The 21,562-nt window shown below is 43.8% G+C and overlaps 1 long non-coding RNA gene across 1 annotated transcript in view; it reads right to left on the bottom strand.

Moving 5' to 3' along the window:
- Positions 1-21,185, bottom strand: part of LOC112543757 (uncharacterized) — a 34,131-nt gene extending 12,946 nt beyond the window's left edge. Inside the window, exons 1-2 of the long non-coding RNA XR_012906109.1 lie at positions 19,633-21,185; positions 3,235-3,284 (exon numbers count right to left, since the gene is read on the bottom strand). This is a non-coding gene — a long non-coding RNA (uncharacterized LOC112543757). The remainder of the gene's footprint in view (positions 1-3,234; positions 3,285-19,632) is intronic.
- Positions 21,186-21,562: the final 377 nt, after the last annotated feature.

Raw genomic sequence — 21,562 nt, forward strand, 5'->3', positions numbered from 1 at the left:
GCGAACTGCCTGGCAGGTAGACACACTCAGACAGTGTGAGCACATCTACCAGCCAGGCAGCTAAGGACGAATACACCTAATTATAATAAAACATACCTAATTAGAAAATAACAGGCATTTTATATGTCTGGTAATTTCTCAATTTCTTTTCCAGACAAAACCTTCAAATACCAGACTGTCCAGTACAAAACCGGACACCTGGCAATTCTACCCTTTCTTGCACCCTCCCTCTTAGCCAGATACCCTATCCCCAATCTGCTCCTGCTCCCGCCTCCTGAAGTGCTCATGTGGTGCCGGGTCCCCCAAGCCCTGGCCCAGGCTGGGTGGAGGATGCATCCGGCTGAAACACTCAAAATTTATTCATTTTTCATTCTTTTTTTTATATGCGGTTATATTTTTGGGCTGCAAAAGACAGTACTGAAAAAAAAACGGGTTCCAACTAAAATAAAAAGTTTGGGAAACCCTGATCTAGCCAGCTTTCTATCCATCTTACAGTCCATTTATCCAATCCATATTCCCTTAACTTGCTGGCAAGAATATTGTGGGTAACTATATCAAAACTTTGCTAATGCTGGCACTGGGGGCTTTGGGAGGACCAGAAACAACTTATTTGAATATTCATCATTTGCTTATTGAATATGCAAATATGCAAATGAATGTCACAGGACCTCCAAAAGCTCGTGAATGGATTTACTGGTCCCCATGTCAAAAAAAGTTTTGGAACCCCTGCTATAAAATATCAGAGCGCCTGTGATGCTACAGAAGCAGAGCACACAGTGTGAGGAGTTGTTATGGGCAGCAAAGGCGGGGCAGAGCCATGTGACTTCCCTCTCAATTGCTGCAGTGGTAACCGCTTGTGGCACCGCTGTATTTGGCACAGTGCTGGTCGACTCCATGCTCAGTGCAAAGCTTTGTGAGGCAGGCATGATGTGGCCTGTAGCCTCTGGTTGGACACCCTGTGTGGCGCTTTTATAATGAGTTCAGACTGCACCTGGGGTACCCGGTTTATAATAAAATGCAGGACAATGTAGCACTTTAAAGACTAACAAGATGGTTTATTAGATGATGAGCTTTCGTGGGCCAGACCCACTTCCTCATCATCTAATAAACCATCTTGTTATTCTTTAAAGTGCTACATTGTCCTGCATTTTGCTTCAGCTACCCCAGACTAACACGGCTACATCTCTACCACGGTTTATCATAGGTACCGAGGAGTGGCTTGTCAGGATTAGCCGACTGCCTCTCAACTGAGCGCTGTTTCGGCGAGCACAGGTTTTGTGGAAGCGAGGTGGCCCGTTTCTTTGGGGGATTTAAGCAGTTTATCCCTTTGTCGTTGGTGGTCTGCCTGGAGCCCAGGTCTGAGGAAGGGTGTTTGCCCTTGTCTGTGAGAATCATTTTTAAACGGAGGTCTCTGTCTCTCTGTGTACGTGCTTTTAATTTGCCGCAGTGTAGACAGTCCCGCTGGGAGTGGGAGTGCCCAAGGCACTTAACACATTTATCGTGGGCATCTGAGGCCAGCATAACATCATTGGAGTCTGTGCAGCATTTGAAGCCAGGTGAGCCCGTCTCTCAGTGATATTAATGAACGGCTAGAGGAGCCGGTTGAGGCGAATGGCGGGTTTTTGGGGGGGGGAGAGGTTGTTTGTTTTTTCTTTTTTCTTCTTCTCTAACAACAACTAGGGAGAAAAAAAAACTTGGAATAAACTAATTATCTATCTAACGGTCTCTAGAAAGAATGAGGATTGAGGAGCACTGCAGAGGTCCCTCTGAAGCTGGGGACAGTATAAAGGAACTGAAGGGAAGGTGGCCACACACAGTGGTGGCCCGTCAATACAGATGAACTAGACGGTCACCTAGGGCGCCAAGATAAATGGCTGTTGAGGACTTTGGAGGTGGGGGCGCCGATCACGTGCTTCACCTAGGGTGCCAGTTGCCGGCAGCTTGTCTAGGGCCGCTCCTGGCCACACATGCGCGATGATGCGGAGAGGCCCGAGCAAATCGTGCGCTGCACAAGTGCTGCCCCAATGCATTACTATCAAAAATCCACTCTGAAATGCTGGGACGCACCTACAGCTACTGTGGAGCACCCCCAGGGATGTCTCTCAAAGAGAATTACACCAGCCACAGCAGGTTAGGCATTTTAGAACTCACAACTCAAATAATTAAATTTAAGCATGAGAGAAATGAAAATTATGAAATGCACAGACCAGTCGAAACCAAAAGTAACACACTTTGCAAGCAATAAAAGAAGTAACAACAACCCCCCACATGTGTGCTGGGTTGGGAAATGAGAGGGTGTGTTTGTGAGAATGACAGACACACACACAATGTGTGAGAGTCACAGAGATTTGTATTGCCAAGCTCCCTCCATCCCCTTCTCTCTGCGTGGAGATAAAGTACGGGAGTGGGGGGCAGGGGATAATTCTGACATCAGCACATACCCCTCTTCTCCCTCCCACACCCAACAGGGGGCAGTTCCAAGACAGAGGGCAGGAGGAGCATGACAGTGGGTGGAAGGGCAACTGAAGTACCAACACTTGATAGCTTCCTGGCCAAGCCAGTTAGGATCTCCTGTTAGAGGCTCCAAGATCTACTGGTAGATCCCAATAATAAAAGCTCATGATACTATCTACATGTTTTGTTAGTCTTTAAAGTGCTGCTAGACTATTCGTTGTTTTTTACGTTTTTCCTCTCCTCTAGGTTATGCCATTTGGAATTGTCAGATATTACTCTTTTCTGAAAAGCACAACCCATGTGTCATGCAGAAGCCTGGCTTTCGTAACATGTTGGGTGAACACATCACACTGGTGTCCTGCACACACAGGTGGCTCCCTGTCTGCTTTCACACCCAATGCAAAATCCCAATACACAAGACTTTCTGTGAGTCAGACCATCTCAGATCCACTGAGCCAAATGAATTCCATAGGGATACTATAGAAACCTTGAGAGGTTGTGGAATCTCCATCATTGGAAATAGTTAAGAGCAGGTTAGACAAACTTCTGTCAGGGATGATCAAGATGGTGCTTGATCCAGCCATCAGTGCAGGGGGCTGAACTGGATGACCTCTTCAGGTCCATTCTAGTGTTCTATGAGAAGTCCAGAGTACGGATCTAATGTTTGTCAGACTTTTCCATAGCCAGAGCCCTGCTGCTGAGTGGTTGTTTTTTAAAAAAAACCCAGACATCAGAATGAACAGAAATCTGAACATGCTGAGATCAAAATGCAAGACTCACCTTTTCATTACAGCATCTCTCATGGGCACATTCAGTGGAGATGGCAAGGGCTAAGAGAAGAACAGAAGAGAATACAGGAGAATGAAGTGGGAATTCTAGAATGAGGGATTGGACGAGAGCCAGCTTCCCTTCTGGACATACCATATAACTGTTGTGTTTGGAACTTACATACTATAAGGATAGACAGGTCATGCTATCTTCTCCTAGTGCTTTTCTATCCAGTACAGAATCAGGCTGTGCAGATAAGCACTGCCTCTCACACTTCTGTTTACTTAATTGTGGTTTTCAAAAGATGGAAAAATTCAATTGCCTGCCAAACTGGCAGCCTAAAAATCTACATGAGGTTGAAGTCTCAGGCCTTTCTTTGGGGGGAGGGAGTGTACCTATGCTGAGCTGTGTGGCCAGGTGGGTGTGTTATCTGAAAAGTATTCAGCAAATTTAAAAAAAAACCTCTGAAATATAACACTATGAACCACTGAGAATACAAAATTTGTAAAAGTGTCTATCATGCACAACTGAGATATGGACCAATATAATGTAAGAAGTTCAATTAAATATTTTAGAACACCAGTGAATTGAGGGATTAGTTCAAATGAAAGCAAGTAACTGACAGCAATGGTCAGAGCAAGCATGGCTCAGATAGGCACTGTAGAAGTATTGTTACATGTCATGCCAAGTAACCCAAATCCTGACTAGTAACAGCTGTGCCATTCTTTTCCAAAATATCTCTTGCTATATGATGTATTCTGATGTTGCATGATGAACTGCCTCTTATTCTCAGCAGTGTTCCACTATGTCAGTTTGTGGCTGTATATAGTAATGTACACTAGAGACGACAGGTTCCTAGCAGGTTTTCTTTGAGTTGCCAAGATAGAAAGTCAGCAAATTAAAATAATCCACTGGACCAAACTAGACTCAGTCACTAACTAAATATTTTTTCACACTGTTCAGAAGCAAAGCCACAAGACTTAGTTTTACATTTTAAGAAAACTCAGTCATGTGCAAAATACATCAATATTTTTCCATCAGTACTTGGTTACATTTTAAAGTGAGTGCAGTGGTTCTATACACATCTCATTCCAGCACTTTATTTTTAAACAAGATTTTATTAAAAGTGAATCTCCTAGAGATTCCTGTTACATCTTGGAAGGCTTTGGCATTGATTGAGCAAAACAGTTAAGCATGGGCTTAAAGCTAAGCACATGCTTAAGAATCACTGAAAAGAAGTGCTTAGCTGAATAGGTATGGAACTACACATATGCTTAACTGCTATGCTGCTTCGGAGACCCAGATTTTACAAACCTAAGACCCAGGTCTGCAATGTATCTTATGCAGTCAGTGTATGAGCTCATGAAGATCCCCATTCACTTCAATGTGTGTGTGTATAATGGTCCACCTGCAGAGCTCTGATAACAGGATTAGGCCCAAGAATTCCAGTTTATTTTCATAAATATTTGAAACAATGTATTCTCAGACTATAAAGCTAGCTCCTTACTGATATGTTTGTAATCCATTTGTGTACCACTAGGACTCTCTTATTTACATTGCCATATGATGCATAAAAATGCACCAGGAAAAAAACAGAAAGTGAATGAACTGATGGAATAGAATGAACAGTTTGTAGATTTCCCCCCATTTGTAGTTTTAGACAAAATTCTACAATGGATGTATTAAGTCAGTATTTTCCTTATTGCATCTCCAAAAATTATTTAGCGCAGGTAGATTTCTTCCCTCCCCACACCCCAAGCCTCCTGCCCTTCTGGGTTTGCAGGCCAAGAACATTTAAGCAATGACAATTCATCTATACCAGTGTTTCCCCATTTTATTTGGCCACGGAACCCTTTTAAACTCAAAAGAATTTCACAGAACCCCTAATAACAGTCTTGTATATGGAGCAGAGTGTCAGAGCAAGCTGGGAATGAGGGGTCTTGGCAGGGGGAGGGGAGTGAGTGAGGGGGATTTGGGTGTGGGGTCTGGGCACGAGGGGGGACACTTACCTGGCTTGGCACTCTGCTGCAGCAGGGAAAACCTCCAGGCAGCATGCTGTTGTTCCCCCCGCGAGGGGGCAGGAGAGGGAGCTCAGTCCCCCGCCTCCCTTGCAGCGGGGATCCCAGCACAGCTGCAGCACCAGGTCAGACTTCCCACTGGCAGGGACGGGGGTGAAGTAGAAACCCCAACCTTCCCCGCCAGACCAGATTCTGCCACTTCCCCAGCAGGGTGGAGAGGGTCACAGGGGAGAGAGAGTGGCAGCGCATGGGGGGCAGCGAGCCCGAGTGCACCCCAAAGGTGGGGGGGCAGAGCCCCAGCTGAGCTCCGCATGGCCCCTGCCGGGGCGCAGGCAGCAGTTTAAAAATGCCAAGGTCTGGGAGCGGCTACTTAGCACCTCAGACCCAGCTAGCCCTCCCCTCCCAGCAGCAGCAGCTGCTGTGACAAGCCGCCGTCTGCACACGAGGAGCAGGAGGCTGTGCAGCACTGGAGTCCCTGTGGGACAGGGGCCATCCTGCGGGTGAGGAGGGGGCCGCGCAGTTGCAGTGGTGGGGCAATTGCAGTGGGTGGTGGAGCCACCAGAAGCCCGCCTCCACAGGCACAGCTCCAATGGGAGCTGCCTACGGGCTCTGCAGCGGGTGGGGGAGTAGAATTTTCTTGCGGAACCCTTAGTTTCACTTTGCGGAACCCCAGGTTTCCACAGAACACCATTTGGGAAACACTGATCTATACGATTATAAAAGGAGAGGTGTCCGTCACATCGTCTGTCACAGAGAATATTGGAGAATACACAGAAATAAACTGGAAGACGTCCTCTCCCACCACACGCTTCAAAGTGGGGGGTGAAAAGCGGCACACCTCCCCCACCACCCGCACCAAAGTGGGACATGAGACTTGAAAAGCAGCACAATGGGTGCATGGGAGAAAAATGCAAGTGGTTGCCAGTGAGTTAGTGGATGAGCCATGACATTCAAGAATACATGGGAAGGGTAGGATGGGGTGGGCTGGGCTGGGGGCAGCTGTTTCCTCCTCCCCCTCCTTGCACCAAAGTGGGATGTGACACATGAAAAGCAGCACTTGCCATTCAAGTTGCAGGGCTCAGCACCTCCCCAGCAAGTGGCCAGCCGGTGCAGCGAGGAGCTGGTGGCACCATGCATACCTGTGCCTGCTGGGGAGGGCGGCTCGTGAGCCAGGACCCCATGCTGTTCCTGCACCCCAGGTGGTGGAAGCAGCAGAGTGCAGCAGGAGCAGCACCTCATGGTCCATCAAGCAGCTGCTGCCACAGCACGATAACTTCTCCAAGCAGCACATTGGGCCCAGGGACAAAGAGAAGTGGGAGATGCTGTGAGTATTGTGGCCAGCAGTAAGTCCCTGCCTACCACACTCCACCCATCCCTCCTTTCTTCCCTCGGCCCCCCAAGCCAGTGCCCCCCGGGTCTTCCCGCAACCCGCCCTCCCCCTCACTTGCATCCCACTCACTCGCCACACCTCTCCACCACATCCTCCTGTCTCTGCCACTCCTCAGCCTGCTGCAGCGCAGCCGTGAGGCTTGGCTCGGCTAGTGACAATAAAATACAGACAGAAAGTGACTTCCAAGCGCCTGCACTTGTGTAGTCATACCAGAAGCTGCATTAAGTAGAATGCACTACTATTTGACATAATTAGAGGACAGAGATCTCTAACCTGCTCAAAGTCTACCAGACAGGCAACTAAATAAGGCAAGGAGGTATGCTCGCACCATTGTCGAATCTCCATCATTGGAGATTTTTAAGAACAGGTTAGGCCAGGGGTGAGCAATAAGCACCTGCAGGCTGGATACAGTTTGCCAACATTAGCCCCTAGTGGCCCGCCAGACACTTTATTTACCTGTGTGTCTACAGGTATGGCCACTCACAGCTCCCATTGGCTGTGGTTCACTGTTCTCAGCCAATGGGAGCTGTGGGAAGCAATAGCCTGGCCCATGCTGTTTCCTGCAGCACCCAGTGGACAAGAACAGTGCTCTGCAGCTCCCAGGACCTGCAAGTGACCATACCTGTGGACGCATAGGTAATAACATATCTGCAGTCCCACCAGAGGCTAACCCCGGTGAACCACATCTGGCCCTCAGGCCACTGATTACCCACCCCTGTGTTAGACACACGCCTTTCAGGAATGATCTAGTTATTACTTAATCCTTCCTTGAATGCTGAGGACTAAATTAGATGGCCTGTTGAGGTCCCCTCCAGTCCTACACTTCTGTGATTCTAGGATTCAAAAACAGGACTGTACACACACTTGTCTATGACTGAGGTTTTGATATGAAAAAAAAACCAGTCCAGTTAACACAACATTCTTGGAAAATGTTCTGTGTGAAAGGACATTGTTTGATCCAGACTGGGAACAGGATTCTAAATACCTCCCGCAGATAAAATTAAGAGTCAATTTTTGTGAGTCAATACTTGTGCTGAGTAGCACCCTCTTCTTTGATTAGATGAGACCCATTAGTTTCAAAATGAGTGAGACAAGGAACTGACCATTACAGTGGTTGAAAATGCAGTTGCTGTGAGAATGGAACTTCAAAAAATGAACTCTTCACCCAGTCAATAAGTCTTTCAACTTTGTTAGGAATTATGCTTTGGTCAGGGCTTGATTTACCTGCTCCATTCCTTCAAAATGTCATGTCACCCAGTCCATCTCCTGAACATAAGAATTCCCAACCATCCAATCAGGCAATAGATACAAGGCCACACAACTTCAGTGATCATAACTCACCAACACAGCTCACTTTTCAAATACTCACCACTAATTGCTCATAATCAAGCCTACAGAGAAGTCAAGGGAAATCTGCAATCTGCAGATTCTGCAAGGGTGGCTAAATTCATTACAAGTTTATTATAAAAGTAGTCACTGAATTATAGTCATTTCACTCTACCCACAAAGCTCCCGACACCTCCACATCTTCACTGCCCCTAGAACTGCAAACTCTACAGAACTGAGTTTGGTTGGTGATGTGGGGATAAAAAAATATTGAAGTCTTATCATTTAGAAACACTGCTAAAGAGGTTACTAAACATTTCAGAATGCTCTCCTCCCCCAGCCCCCCAATTCCTTGTTACAACAGAATTGTAAACATACAACAAGGCTATAAAAAGTTAGAGGCACTCTGGGAATTATGAAATTTGAATCAGTTTTAAATTTTCCATTTACTTCAGTACAGTTAGTATCCATTAAATGGACAATATTAGCTGCACTGGAGACCACGTTCCATCCCGGAGGCTTTTCACTTCAAAATTTTATTTAGAAAACTAACACATTTAAAATAGTTAACTTGAAATGACATTTGAAAATGCCTAAGTGAAAATGTTTTAGTCAGCCTAATAATAATTGATTACTTCAATTCACCATAGTTTGAAAGACTGTTTCATTTTATACCAAAGCTTTTCTTGTTACTTTTTGGAATTGCTAGTCAGCTGAAAAAATATCTGTTATTCACACATTTCCACCTAGAAGTGCCACTCATGAGCCAGAGCCCATTGCACCAGATCCTGTACAGACACAGCCCAACAAACAATCCCTGCCCCCAAAGAACTTACAACTCAGTAACACCCTGCAACCTCAACTCAAGTATTAGGAGAATGAGTGTGTAAAGTTACTCATGTGAGTAGGTGTTCACAGTATCAAGGCCTAGATTACACCAACCCAAGGAACATTCTAGCCTTTCATGATATACCGTGTCTCAGCGCTTTTGGGTACCAGTTTAATTCTGACTAGAGTTCTGAAAAACCCATATTGTAAGGCCTTCTCAGGTTAGTAGCCAGGACTCTAAATTAGGGATGTTAAATATCAGTTGCAGTGGCAGCAGTCCCTGTCCGGAGAAGGGCTCCTGGACCTGGCACAAGCTGGAACTGAGTCAGGCTGCCTGCACTCCTGGCTCTTAATACACTTTAAATGCAGAACCACAGTGGGGACAGTCTTGGCCGCATTATGACTTTCGTGGGCCCTAGGCACTTTTGCCTTCGTGGGCCCCTCCCACCATAATAATATCAATATTAAAAATTATTTGTGATATAACTTTAAATACTTCAACATTTTTTTTGTTTTAGGCAAAATTTAATAGATTTTTGTGGGCCCTAAAAGCTTCATTTTTTTCTGATGTGAGAAAAAAATTAAAACATTTTCTTCGACCCTAAAAGTTCTTTTTTTTTTAAAGAAATTAAAACATTTTCGTGGGCCCCTAAAAGTATCGTGTGCCCTAGGCACTGTGGCTACTGTGCCTAATGGATAAGTCGGCCCTGGGGATAGGTCTCTGAGCCAGGACTGAATCAGGATTCTGGCCAGCCCGCTAAAAAATTTATTGGCAAGGGGAGGGGAAGGGAAATGCGAGTAGTCTATAGAATTAACCTATAAGCATTTGCTTATTGGCTAGGCTAATTGACTATACTATTACATCCCTACTCAAAATAAGTCTTCAAAACAAGAAGCTTCCCAATTTATTTACAAAATGTGTTAGTGGAATATCTGAGTGAAATATTTGAGTGAAAGATCCCTTATTCTGTATTTTAAGAGGAATAAGGGATCTTTCGAAAAAGGCTTTATTTTCCGAAAGATCCGCGTCTTGACTGGCGCTTTTTTCCAGCAAAGCTCCAAGCCGGAAAAAAGTGGCAGCCATGTTTATGCAAATGAAGCGGGGGGGATTTAAATCCCCATTTCATTTGCGATTGCGATGTGTCTAATTTGCATCCCTTTTACGGAAAAGGGATGCAGTCTAGACACAGCCAAGAGAGTTTTGCCAGTGACTTCAGTAGGAGGCAGATCTGGTCTGTAATGCACAAAAGAAGTGTTTCATAAACAGGGAGTGTGTAAGAGTTACTATACATACAGATGCAAACACAAAACAACCTACTAGACAGGTAGCAAGTGGTAAATCCAATAGCATCTATCAGAAACCCAACAAAGGCAGACAGGGCCAATGGTCAGAGGAAACCCAAGTATAGGAGTAGCAGCATATTTCATTGCCAGATCCAGACCAGTTCATACCAGAGTCCAAATCTGGTCTCAGGATTTGAGTCAAGGAAGCAAAGGCCAGATCAAATCAAGGACATAAGAGCGTTCTTACAGCTGTAGAAAACCCTGATACTGTTACCAGGACACTTCCTGAACTTTACCTGGGGTTTATAAAGGGCAATGAGCTAATCAGGAGCCATGGTGCTGCTCCCCTCAAACCCTTGAGTCAGAACTGCTCATGGTCTATGTCTACAAAGGGTCATGAAAACTAGAGTGCAAGCTGGTTATAGCTGATGTTGGGTGGAAGCTTAGTGTGCTCATCACCTAGTAGCCTTACTAGGCCTGGTTTCTAAACCAAAGGGGGCCTTCCAAACTTCACTGTTAATTTGAATGCAATTCAAATTTAAATTGATTCTAACATGCTAAAGCCTAGAGCCTGTCTTTTCCTAGGTCCCTTTAGGCTCCAGTGCTGCAGCAAAGCACCCAAGTATTCCCAGTGAACTCAACAAAACTACTTAGGTTTTAAAGTTACTCATGGTTTTTGTAGAATCCAGGTATGAAACTGTAGGCTCGTTGGGACAGGTGCCATGTTTTTATTTTTGTAAAGCATTGTGCAAGCTTACAACATAAATATTAAATAATAATACAATTAATAAGCACCGCCATTTCATTAAAGAAACATGTACCTGCATAGGGCTTCTAAATTTACATCAGAACAAAGTGCACTACTTGAATAAAAGGCTCCAATTTGTATCAAAAGTGTGACTTACTTTTAAACTAAACCTTGATGAAATAAAGGATCTGATTCTCATTTACACTAAGGCCACTTTACATCCCTCTACTGCAGTGTAACCATCATTCACTCTTACTTTAAGACCCACTTGAGGGTGCCAAAGCAGTATAAAGTAGTCTCAGGCTACGTCTAGACTGCAAGCCTCTTTCGAAAAAGAGCGTCTAGACTACAACCAGAACTTTCGAAAAAGCAAGCTGCTTTTTCGGAAGAGAGCACCCAGGCAGTCTAGATGTTCTCTTTTGAAAAAGCACAGTTTGCATTACATAGCGCCTTTTTTCAAAAGAGCACTTTCGAAAAAAGGCATTATTCCTCATGAAATGAGGAGTACCACCTTCGAAAGAAAAGCCGCGTTCTTTCGATTTAATTTCGAAAGAACGTGGCTGTAGTCTAGATGCAGGTGAAGTATTTTCAAAAAAAGGCTACTTTTTTTAAAATCTGCAGTCTAGACACAGCCTCAGAGAAAATAAGAATCGGGCCCCAAATGTTTTATCTTAGCTTAATTATATGGCTTTTTTCAGCAATATTTTAAAAATGTGTGTTGTAAGTGCTCTGTTTGAGGAGATTTTAGATGAGCATGCAGAAGCAATGTCAGCTGTTAGCTGGTGATCTTTTTTTTGACACCCTTCCCCAAGTGTATTGCATAGACAAACACACTCTGTTTGAACAAGACCAATGACAGCAAAATTGCTTGCTTGTCTCTAAAAAGAGTCTAATAATGTGCATCAAGGGAGAGACCCATGGTCTGACAGACTTTTTTCCCCCAGTGTAAAACCATTTCAATAGCAAGGAAAAAAAAGCAATTTAAAGTGCATTCCCAGTTAATTATATCCAAAAGAGTAATAATAAAATAAACTATTAAATTTTAGAACTTCCTCTTTAAAGTATTAAGCATTTGGCAACTGTGATGTAGTAAAATGGCATGCTGAGCAATGGACTCAATCACTTTATAGTGAGATACCAGCCAAGCATTGCCATGAAATAAGATAGTCCATATAAATCACATGTGGACTGTATTTTAATGCCAGTACTTATTTCAAATCAGACTAAGAATAGGTATCTTTCATTGACTTAGCTACACATTTATGTCTAATTTTTAAATTAAAATTAACTCGTGTTCATTCACAAACAGGAAATACAACAGTGGGGTCACAGCTCTGCAAAGCAGCTGTCTTTGCTGCGGTGTGCTTACCTAAACAGAAATTGGGATGTGAAGGTGGCTTACGGGCACCCCCATAACACAAGAGAGGCCAGGGAACCTACTGCTCTTCAGTACTTGGTACAAACACTGAAGTCAAAACTCCAGGGGCTGAAAAAAATGCTAGATTATGGGCCCACTGAAGCCCAAAGCTGTTGGGACATTTGCTTTGATATCATTCTTGTAAACAGCAAAGGCCAAAGAACAGCATAAAAATGGAGACAAGAAGTGAATAAAGGTTATTACAGAGGAATGTTCTGCCCTTTTCACTCAGCTATTTTAAATATTTGTTCAAAGTTTCAAATGTAAAGGTCATTTAATTTGAATAAAAGAACATTATAAAAAGCTTCTTAATCCACAATACCACACTGTTATATTTCCATTAAACACTAAGGCTGTGTCTAGACTGGCAAGTTTTTCCGCAAAATCACCTGATTTTGCAGAAAAACTTGCCAGCTGTCTACAATGGCCGCTTGAATTTCCGCAAAAGCACTGACGATCTCATGTAAGATCGTCAGTGCTTTCCCGGAAATACTATGCTGCTCCCGTTTGGGCAAAAGTCTTTTTCCGAAAGACTTTTGCACAAAAGGGCCAGTGTAAACAGCACAGTAGTGTTTTCCGCAAAAAAGCCCCGATCGTGAAAATGGCGATCGGGGCTTTTTTGCGGAAAAGCACGTCTAGATTGGCCACGGATGCTTTTCCGCAAAAAGTGCTTTTGCGGAAAAGCATCCTGCCAATCTAGACGTGCTTTTCCGAAAATGCTTTTAACGGAAAACTTTTCCATTAAAAGCATTTTCGGAAAATCATGCCAGTGTAGACGTAGCCTAATAATAGCTAAGGTCCACACCATCCCCTCCCAGCCCTGGTCTACACTAGGACTTTGTTTCAAAATAACCCTTCCACACACAAGTTGAATTTATAAGCAGAGCATCCATACTACCAGGCCTGTTATTTCAAAATAATGGACCACAGAATTATAAATGTGTACCCCTGCTTTTCATCAGGAGTAACACTAATTCCAAAATATCTATTTTGAAAAAATGGTATTGTGGATGCTCCAGTGCTGCTATTTCAAAATAATTACTCCCCAGAGTAATTCAAATTAATTACTCCCTGGTACTTTCGGGGGCTCTAAGTATGAGATAGTGTGTCCACATTAACAAAGCCTGCCTCAGACTAATTTCGAGGCTTCCCTGAAGTGTGGACACGCTAGGTCAAATTTGTTAAATTGGGAGTTAAGTGAAATTTAGTAATTTTGAAATACTTTCTGGTTGTGTCTAGACTGCATCCCTTTTTCGTAAAAGGGATGCAAATTAGACATATCGCAATTGCAAATGAAGTGGGGATTTAAATCTCCCCCACTTCATTAGCATAAAAATGGCTGCCACTTTTTTCCAGCTCGGAGCTTTGCCGGAAAAAAGCGCCAGTCTTGACGCGGATCTTTCGGAAAATAAAGCCTTTTCCGAAAGATCCCTTATCCCTCTTAAGCCAGAAAGTATTTTAAAGATCCGCGTCTAGACTGGCGCTTTTTTCCGGCAAAGCTCCGAGCTGGAAAAAAGTGGCAGCCATTTTTATGCTAATGAAGCGGGGGAGATTTAAATCCCCGCTTCATTTGCAATTGCGATATGTCTAATTTGCATCCCTTTTATGAAAAAGGGAAGCAGTCTAGACACAGCCTCTTAGTGTAGACATGGCCCCAGGGTACAACATGCTGAGGAAAGGGGATTGCCTCTGCCCCCCCTTCAAGCCCAGTTGTTTTTCAGGAAACTAAGGCCATCTGCACAGGGTCATTTCTGGAATCATAGAAACCCTCTAGTCCACAGCAGGAGAGTTCCTGGGAATTCCTTGTGCCCCCTTGTAAGAGGGGCACCTGACTATAATGTCCTTTGCTTTATAACCTTTTCTTCCTGATCGGTGAGAGAGGAGTACATTCCACTGCCCTGAGTCCTATCCTATCCATCCTGGACTAACCTACTGCCTGTTCAGTCCCCTCCCTCCCTGTGGCAACTGACCTGATTGATCTTGCTTTCAGCTCATGCAGCAGGCCTAGTGCTGATCTCCATTGATTCCTGATACCACTGTGAATCAAAGCCAGTAGTTTTATTGTTGCTCAGCTTAGGTTCATGGCACTGTGACTTGTGGCCAGGTGACGGCAGATGAGAAGGCAAGGGAAGGACCGAAGGGAGCAACTAACTATCCCAGGGCTGGAAGCTCTTTAAAGGGCAAACACAGTTGGTGCCACAGAGGTATATCTCCATATATTATATCTATCTCATAGAACTGGAAGGGACCTTGAGAGGTCATTGAGTCCAGTCCTCCGCCCTCAGGGCAGGACCAAGTACCATTCCTGACAGACTTGCCCCAGATCCCTAAATGGTCCCCTCAAGGATTGAACTCACAACCCTGGGGTTTAGCAGGCCAATGCTCAAATCACTGAGCTATCCCTGAGAAGCCAGCTAACCTATTTATTAAGTAACAAAAGTTACTAACAACCAAGGAACCTTCAACTCCCTCAAATCTATCCTCAAAACTCACTCCTTTCCAGCAGCTCCAGATCACTGACCCTAGCTCATGTACCCCAAGCTCCTGCTCCCATGAATTCACATATGTAAAATGCAAACATATCTAGAACAAAGCAAGACAAATATGAAGCAGAAAAATTAAATATTCTAAGCTCCAAAAGCAGCTCATCTTCCCTCTTACTTCCTGTATCCTCCTTTCACCCCCTCTTCTGTTGTTATTGCTCTGGATGTTATCCATCTGATCTCACTATCTGGCCTCCAGTGTGCAGACCTCGTCTTTCTCCTTCTCTGTTCAATGCCAGGCACATGCATGGTACTATATAAATAATCATATCCAGGGCCCATGAGAGTTGGTTCAACAGACGTGACAACTCTTTCCGCATGTGATAAAGTGACACTCTGGTGTAGTTACTTGAATCAGGACTGCCAGCCATATTTTGGCCTGCCGCAGTGTCCTCCAGACTGCATGACAAGGACTTCAGAGCCTCACCTACTGGTATTTGGCTGCTGAAAGGGGATGACCTACAAAGAAGGCAGAAACATACTTTTTAGCCCTTTCAGGGGAGGGCTGTCATGGGATTCTTGGAGAACATAAGCAAGTAAGTGGCAGCTCTCTTAGCCATTTTCAGAACTTCGCTTGGTGTCTGATCTCATTGGCAGTGCCTGAGCTATTACTCTTGGCAATTACTGTTTACTCAGTTACACGCAGTGCTTCTGTGCTCTGCAGAGATTCTGCTGATGGGCTACATTGTTAAACATTAAATATCACTTTGACAATTATCAGTGCAAACAAGCATCATGGGTTGAATTATACCCATTGGAGAGCACCTGAATCGTCTGAACTCTGTGTTGTAAGAGAGCCATTGAAGCATACCAAGCCTTAAACATTTATGGGTGTAGTCAAAGGGACAGATCTTTAGCAAGATAACCACCAATGGCAAAATTAGAAATTAGCTTTGAAAAATTATGTACAGAAATAAAGGTGATATAAAGTATGTGGATCTTTTTAATTTTCTATAACTTGTACAAACAATTCAGAATGCTAAGGCTGCATTTGCTAGCACCATTAAGTGCACAAGAAGAGGGATGAAACCATGAAGGGGAAAATCTCCATTCCCTCGCAAGTTAGCTAAGTAGAGTTCTGCGGCTCTCTCCTCTGATCCCCTCTGTGGGAGTATGGCTCTGACTCCATGGTGGTACTAGCCAGTGGAGGTAATTGATGTAATTACATGGAGATAGTCATCAGTTGCACCGAGCATGTGCAGTTCATGATTTTTAGAATGATACTTTCCCTCTTCTCCCCGCCCCCAGGCTATTAGATGGGATTTTTTTCTCCCATTATCTGCTAATGGCCTCAAAAATTGGAGGCCCCTGAAATTGAGACAAGTGTTGTGCTAGCAAAAAACCCCTCCATCGCCAGCACACAGTAGAGTTTCACCAGTTCTGCTCTATCTGGGACACATCACACCTGCACAGAAGGAGGCAGAATTTTCTATTTAAAGCATCTTTGAACAGGGGAGAGATGGCTATATTTAAAATGTGGGGCCCCAACCTACTATTGTTGTGGTCAATGGACACCCTCTGACTTCAGTCTCAGCAAGTCCATGGCCCTGGTTCTGAAGCCCAAAATTGCCATGTTGTTGTTTAAAATGGGCTAAAAAATTATTTTCCCATTTCCTGCCATTTATATAATATAATAGCTGTTTAAAGAGTCACACCTACTAGTGTCTGACAGTACTGCCAGAGTCAGTGTTCAATTTTAATTACCTTCCCACCCCTTTCTTAGGCGAGTGAAACTCAGCTGCTAGAAACTTGCTCCAGGCTGAAAAAAAAATCACATATGAGGGCTCCTCCCAGAAGTTATTTATTTACAAATCTCTGAGGGGGACTTGGAAGATGTAAAACTTTCTGGGAAGTGGGAAGGAATGGAGCTTCCATCACTACATTGTGGTTCAGCTAGCACATGAACAGTTCCATGTTTTGAAATCCAATTTTGCAGACTGCCAGCAGAAATCCCCTTTGCTAGCTTGGAGGGAAAATGGGGGAAAGGTATCATGTTCTAAAAATCAGGAGCTTCACACTTCAGTGCAATTCCAGCCACAAATACTAATCTAGGTTGTTGTGGTTTCATTACATTGCATAGTCTAATCATGGCATTCCTGGTACTTAGCCAAAGGAATTATATATTATTATATATCACTGTGTAATAATAGTCCAAAAGCATATGTAATACAGAAACGTTTGCACAAAAATGTCCATAAATATTGTGAGACAAAGACTGCAAGCTGAAGGGCTCTCATAGGGAAGGCAGCCTCCAACATTTAGGCCCCCTTCAGGCCATTTCCGCTTTCCCTCACACATGTGAGTAGTCTCCTGGAGGATAAAGGGAGCAGGCCACTGCAATTAATGGGGCTATTTATACAAGTAAGTCAAGCAGGATATGACCTGTAATATTAAAGTAAATCCACAGAATTCATTGGGAGCTGCAAGTGCACAGTGCCTCTGAAACTCAGGTCACTTTTACATAGATCATCAACTATAGGGGCCCAGGTTTGAAAATACTGGCCTTAATAGTTACTTGTGAATTTCCTCACTTCTCTAGGTTTGTCTCAAAGCAAAATTGGCAATAAATGATGTTACAGCTCTGTGAAACACCAGCACAGGCTCAAGCACCCCTAAAATAAAGGCATCACATGAAATATAATTTGGAGAAAATCTTCCACCATCAAAAATCACTTTGCCCAAACAGGACTTTTTAGGCAAACTGAAAGGACCCAAAAGTTTCAGGGGGCATCCAAGTTAGTCTTTAAAGTGCTACCAGACTATTTGTTGTTTTTTAAATTTACCCTGTTCAGACTAACAAAACGTGTAGATGGTATCATTGGCTTTTGTGGGAACAGCCCACCAGACGAATACCCACTGAAATCAAGACTCCATTTTTTCCAACAAGATCAAGCCCTAACACTCCCAAATCAAAAAAAGGGTTTGGTCCTGCACACCAGTTCATGGGAATTAGGACTACTTGGGGCAGAAGAGGCCCACTGACCTCAGTGGGGTTATTCATGACAGTAAATGTTTGCAGGATTGGGAAGCAACAGAATAATTGTAGTGTTTTCTGACTACCCTCCAATTCATTGTTTGTTGGGAAATACCAAAGCCAATGGAATAGTAGGTGTCCCAAAATGTCTTAATTCAGCGAATTAGTGTTAACTGAGTCTGATTACTCCATTTATCTCTAATTAATTACCTTTACCTAATTAGACACCCTGTTTCCAGTAGACATGGAGTCAAGTAGACTAGATTATTAGTGTAGTCATTGTGCCTTTACAAAATCCTGAAATTAATGAAACGTGCAAAAGAATCTGCAGCTTTAATTGCACAGGTGTTGCCTTATGGCAAAGCTTTATCATCTGATTACACCAAGGGATTATTAGTGACTTTTTATATAGAGGATGAGCCTGTGAAATGTACCTTAGCAACAGCTCATTAGTTTAGGGTTGTTACTGTATTATTTATTACATTCAGCCTTCCCCATTATCTAGATTGATTCATGGACTGATATATTTTCCTCCCCTCTGTGCAGAAAATAAATAAATAAATAAATAAACCTCGGCTACCAGCAGTCCAGCTGCAATATGAGAGGAATGCAGAGTGTGTTCTCCAGCTACCAATCTTCACTCTTTAAAACAAAGCTTTTACATTGGTGGAAATAAAAGTCTTTCTGCTGACCTCCAGCAAAATAACCAATTCAAGTAACTGTCGCTATGGAATATTTTCTGTGATCCAAACAATTTAGGCCATCTCTTTATATAAATAAATGCACTTCGTAAGATCAAAAAACAAACCAAAATATTTTGTGCCAAAAATAGCATCTTCCTATGCAATTCCTATGTGCACATTATGAAATTCTATTGGAAATTTTCACATTGGGGGATTATTCCCTGGTGGTGGTGGTGGTTTAGCACATACAAGAAGTATTGATGCCTGTCTCAGAAAGTAAAATGCTGACCTTTAGAACAGTTTTCCCCATCTTAAAGCACTATATAAGGGTTAGAAGGCCTAACCTTGAATTACACAAATCGCCTCATCTTTTAGAACCACCTTCTACCATATAGTAATAGCCAAGACTGAATCTGGCCACAATCCAAGCACCAAGCAAAATGCTCATTTCTTGATAGACCAATAATTCCCTTAACTACTCTATAAGCAAAATGATAATAAATTAGTCTCTAAAACTGTTTTCTCTGGAGCTTTTTTTTTATAAATAAATAAACATTTTCTACAATTAGATGTAAAAAATTGCTGTTTGCTTACTACAGAATTTAAAACAGGACAAAGATAATGGGTAACTGTTACCATATAGGATATGAAGACTAATTTGAGTAATAATGATTAATATTTAATATTCCTCCTTTAAAGCATGAACACAAAACTTTTCATGTGTGTATTGCAAAGATTATAAACCATAATCTCAAAACCAGAAATAAAGGGTGGATAAATTGGGTAATGTATGGTTTATATATCTCCACACAGTAGATGTGCACATGCTATATCAAACATAACCATGCAGCCTTTACTCACATACAGTCCTTTGACATGAATTGGACTACTCTGAAAATTAGTACTTTGAGGTACCGAGCACCATAAAATGTGTGATAAGCAGCTGCCCCAGGTCATCACTCACCCCAGACTACACTCAGGAAAAGCATGAACTTTTGTGAGATTGTTATATATTTATGAAGCCAAGCCTCATATGTATGCAAATTTGCTGGCTTGTCACTCCCTTACCAGACTGAAGTGAGCCTATCAGACCTGCCCTCTGCTCTAGCTTCCCATTGAACCCATCAAAGTCAAGAGCATTGCCTTTAGCTCCAAGGCAGACAGTGATCCAGACCCAGGACACCAAAAACAAAGCTCACCTGAGGTCCAGGAGTGAACACTATGGTGGACAATGCTGCTCCAGAGACATAACAGAGCCCAACAGTGAAGCCCATCTGTGCAGGAGTCAGCGTGTTCTCAAAAATCGGCCCGCACCTGGGAAATGCATTTCACCTCTCCTGGCACCATTTTCCATTCCAAGTGCAAAGCTCACCTTGCCTGCAATAAACCCCCAAAGAGATTACAAACCAATACCTCTCTCACAACTCTCTACTGGGGGTCGGAAAGGGAGAACATGCCACCCACATGCCACAGCTGTTACTCATACTGCATAAGTCACCATGAGAGGCTACCCAGCTTCTCCTTGGATGGGAAAGTATAAGAACCTGATTAGTACAAACCATGTGTTGGAACAGGGAGAAAAACCAGCTCCACCATGTATCTATGATGCACAGTCTTTGGAGGACAACAGTATGGCCAGTCAGGAACAGGTCCCATAATAAATGCTGCCACTTTGCATGGATGTAGTAGCCATTGATTTCAAATGCTTTACAAAGGCAGACAAGTTTCAATAGACCCATTTTACAGATGGGAAATTAGAGGCACAGAGCCCCTGACATGCCCGGGGTGATGCAAATTTAACTCCCTCCCAGGTCTGTGTCCTTTCCATTGATTCCTGAGGCCTGCTTCCCTGCTAGGTAGTGTGGAGAAAAGGGTGGAGCTTTGCTACTCTTCCCTTGCTCCCTCCACCACAGCCATGGGCTGTGGCCAGGCTGTTAGATGAGCAGACCCAGGCTCTCCCTGCCTCCTTGTGCCTGGCAGGGACACCTCTGAAGAGCTGGCTCTGGCTGTCTCCCCAGCAGAAGTGCAACTACTCTGAGCCCCATGGCCCACAGTGCGGTGGAAGGTACCCACTTGGGAAGTCAGTAATGATGTTAGAGGTGCACAGCTGGCCCCTACAGGCACCAGTACCTCAGAGTGGGACGGGGAGGAGGATTTTACAAACATCATGGGGCCAGTATTAGCCAGAACATTTTAAATAAGAGTGTGTGTGTGTGTGTGTGTGTGTGTGTGTGTGCGCACGCGCGCACGCGCGCGCCTATCTATACACACACCACATGCAAATCACACCATAGAGGGACATGGGCAGATGGACACACAAGATCAGGTATCTGCCTCTTCTCTGCCACACAACTGCTCTGGGACAGACGCTAGCAAGGGTAGGGCCACTGTAGCCCTGACAGGGATAAGCCAGAGCTCCCCAGTGCTTGCCCGCTGCCTGCCCCAGGGTATTTTCCAAGCAGGGGGTGACCCTACCACCAACAGGGAAACAGCTTTGTGCCACTCTGGATTGGAAAGCAGTTCCCAGGTTTTTCTGCTGGGCTATGTCTACACTGGCAGCTTCTTGCCTGTTGACTACACTGCATGGCTGTGTCTAGACTGGCAAGTTTTTCCGCAAAATCATCTGCTTTTGCAGAAAAGCTTGCCAGCTGTCTACACTGGCATCTTGAATTTCCGCAAAAGCACTGACGATCTCATGTAAAATTGTCAGTGCTTTTGCGGAAATACTATGCTGCTCCCGTTCAGGCAAAAGTCTTTTTCCGAAAAACTTTGCACAAAAGGGCCAGTGTAGACAGCAGAGATTTGTTTTCCGCAAAAAAGCCCCGATCGTGAAAATGGCGATCGGGGCTTTTTTGCGGAAAAGCGCATCTAGATTGGCCACGGATGCTTTTCCGCAAAAAGTGCTTTTGCGGAAAAGTGTCCTGCCAATCTAGATGCACTTTTCCAAAAATGCTTTTAACAGAAAACTTTTCCGTTAAAAGCATTTCCGGAAAATCATGCCAGTGTAGACGTAGCCCATGAGTGTTCTTGCGCAAGTAAATTTACAGTATAGCGTTGTAAAACAAGGCTTCTTCTGGAAGAGTTATTCCTCTCCCCACGAGGAATAAGCCCTCTTGCGTAAGAGCTCTT

Source organism: Pelodiscus sinensis, chromosome 9, assembly GCF_049634645.1.
Source record: "Pelodiscus sinensis isolate JC-2024 chromosome 9, ASM4963464v1, whole genome shotgun sequence".
In the NCBI taxonomy this organism is placed as follows: Eukaryota; Metazoa; Chordata; order Testudines; family Trionychidae; genus Pelodiscus; species Pelodiscus sinensis.